We start from the raw sequence: 3,337 nt of genomic DNA, 5'->3' as shown, positions 1-3,337 counted from the left end.
GAGAAATTTGGCCGGTCTATTGAAACCGGTCGTTTGTACAATAAAGCAAGTAGGACGCCAAGTGTTAATTTTTTTGGATAATAAAAGACTAATAAAAGAATAAATATCAAACCAGAAATTGCTCTCTTGAAACTGTAAATTATAATGATCCTGAGAGAATATTCAGTGTGTTAGGGATTTCCCTGCCGTATACAAGAGAGGAAGGGCGATTCTTTTTTAATTTCCGTTTCGCTGACACAGCTTTAGCAGAAATCTCTCTTTAGTCGTTTTCGTCGACAAAACGAATAGCAATATCGCTCTCCGCGTCTTCCGCCATTTTTTTCTGCGTCAATTCGTGAAGGACGCGTGGCTCTGAGCGTGGTTCATCCACGCGGAACACATTCGCGCTATGTGATTGGCTGTTGTCTAATCCTCCTTGGGATCCGTGGTCTTAAAAATAACTCAAGACGAATTACCTATGGAATAGGGTGTGTCAGCATTTACAAAATCAAAGTACCGAAGAGGTGCTATAAATTCAAGCCTGAGAGGGTCACCGAAATTGAGTAAGTTATAATCCTTTGGAATACACAGATTTAGTACGTACTAAAACAGCGGATAGTGTTTTTTTGCGCGCTCTGATTGGCTACTCAATCAGTGAATATCCAACGGTATTCACTGATTCACCTCCATTTCCTCCAAGCGAGCGACGCCAAACTCGCGTATGTTACGAGCAAAATTGCTTCCCGGGTTGCTGCCGTAACAAAAAAAGAAATTTCACAAATAATCAAGCAAGCTGTTCCCGAAATACACGAAGTTCGGTTTGGAAGTTTTAACAGGTATAAAGCTTTGTCTTTTTGACTTGAATTTATCGATGAAACCGGTGAAAAAGTTTTTTGTTTACAAATGCAAATTAAGCTTAAGTCTTGCGTTACTTTATAAAGTTGACTTGTTCATAAATAAGCTTAAAACTAAATTTAATAATCTTTTTTACAGAATGAATCACAACTCCTTTTGAAGAAATTTCCCTGCATGAGCTAAACAAATGCCTTCAAAAGTTTTTTTTGTCTGCAAGAAAAAGCGACGGCTGCGGCCGTTCTGTCACTGCGCGCCAAAATTGTAATCGTTGGCAACATTAAATGAGTTGAAAATCATCATTTTTTGAGCTCAATTATGTCACTGTTTTAGTATATACTAAAACAATTATTCACCTCAGTGTCGGTGGCGAGTGGTGGATGCCACCTCGACTTCGGTGAATAATTGTTATATATAAGGATGGAGAGTTGTCAGCGAACATGCCTGATATAGGTAGTTAGCCTGCGAGCAAGCTCTCCTATTTGGGCGAGTGAAAGCCCTTCGCTCGCGCGTTCTCGCGAGGCTCGCTTCGCTTGCCCAAATAGGAGAGCTTGCTCGCAGGCTAATAGGTAGTGGTCAAGGACTCCGCCAACCGATGTGCAAGCTTATCGATGTGTCAGTACCATCCGACCAAAACACCTCGTCACTGAAATATCTCGAAATACAAAGACCTTGAGATCGAAATCACGAAAATACGGAGAGTGAAAACAGAGATTGTGCCAGTTATTGTTGGTGAGCTGGCACTCATAAGTAAGGGAATGGAACATAATTTAGGAAAGATCTCTGGAGCTATTAACATCAATGAGCTGCAAAAGATCAGGCTTAGAAACATCCAGCGCTCATGCTAGGAAGATTTCTGTTCATCACGTAAAATATCCCTCCAGCACCTTAGGACAAAGGAATGGGCCCGGTTCTAGCAGAGTACAAGAAGCAATTTACAGCACTAGCACTGTGTAAAAGGGGAAATTCTGCTTGTTTTTTAGTGGAAATTACGTTGACTTGGGAAGGAAATAAATTAGGGTAGAAAAGGTATGAACATAAACCAGTTAATTCGCTAATGGGATCAGAGGCACCTTGTCGTGGTGGTGGACTATCTGGTATTTTTTTACTAATTATTCTATTCTTTTTTAAAATTTTAACAACCCCCAAATCCAATAATTTCCAATTTTTCCAAAATGTTAAACAACCCCCTCCCATTTTCACACATTAAAAACATTCGGAAAATCATCCAAAAATTGTCAAAAAAATATAGTACCATAGGACTCCAACTTAACTTGCATGGAGTCATTTTTAACACGCGCGAGCGTACCACGAGTTATTGCAAGGACAGGGATATGCAAATGAGTCACTCGCTCACTCGTAGTAGAAGCACTTCGTAATTAATCGGGTCCGAACTCGAGAGCGCGAAGATCTATCGTTTTCAAAGAAAGCACGCGCTCGCCGAAGTTCGGTGGCATCAAATTCCTCGCTGAGAGCGTGCATCGTGCGCTACACCACGGTTAGAGGAAAGAGGTCTTACCAAATTGAAGACACGCAGGAATCTTTCAGATTAATACGATTCAAGAGCCTTTGACTCGCCCAGGCGTTAAACTTGACGAGGAGATGAGCATTTGCTCTTCGACTCCTTCAACTTCGACGCTGGCTTGATCTCTTACCTTGTAGTAATCTGGTAGGTTACGTGTATGAATGAATGTATGGTAAATAAAGGCACTTCTTTTTCTTCTTAAGGACTCCCCAAGATCACGGTGGGAAATGGATGTGATTTTAGCATTAGCTTTAAAATGACAGCGGAAATCGAGATAATAAAACATAAGGTCATGTTTTGAGTGCTATTTCGCGGAGGAGTTGTGTCGGCTTTGTATCGCATATGTTCTTTCATTGCCATGAAATGCGTTTACATTGTTCTTTACTGTCAGTAGCCTGGATTCAATTAGCCTTAATTTCATCCGATTGCTTCGAGTCGTTTTTTCAGTTGGGTAAGTATGGCTCGATCGTTTGCCGGTGGAAGGTCCATGGAAAAGGCATTAAATTTGAGACTTTTCACAAAAATATGTGATCATCCTCAATGGCGTAGTGGCTATGTGAAGTCGTCTCAACCCTAAGGTACCGGGTTCAAAATCTGCTAAGGACCCTCTTTTTTCCATCTTCCTTTTTTTTTTCTTTTTTGTTTTGTTTTGTTTTGTTTTGTTTTTCAATATATACCTAAATAACTGTTAATAAAGTGCAATAACCAGCAAGAAAAGTGTTGTGTTTCCAGAACAAGGATAGTATATTTATAATTTGAATTTCTATCATTTCCTAAATTTTACTGTGGGAAAACCAGAGGTGATAACTAATTGATTATTTTCTAAACAACGTACCCAGGAGTTGACGATAGTCTTTCTTTGATTTGATTTCCAATGAAATCCTGGCTACATTGTAGTTATTAAATATAAAGAAAAAAGGGGCGGGAATCAAGAAAAAACAATGCTTTTAGACAGACTTACTGCCCCCTTAAATTGCCACG

The sequence above is a fragment of the Porites lutea genome, chromosome 5, assembly GCF_958299795.1.
Source record: "Porites lutea chromosome 5, jaPorLute2.1, whole genome shotgun sequence".
Taxonomy (NCBI): domain Eukaryota; kingdom Metazoa; phylum Cnidaria; class Anthozoa; order Scleractinia; family Poritidae; genus Porites; species Porites lutea.
Note: the sequence above shows the minus strand (reverse complement) of the source record.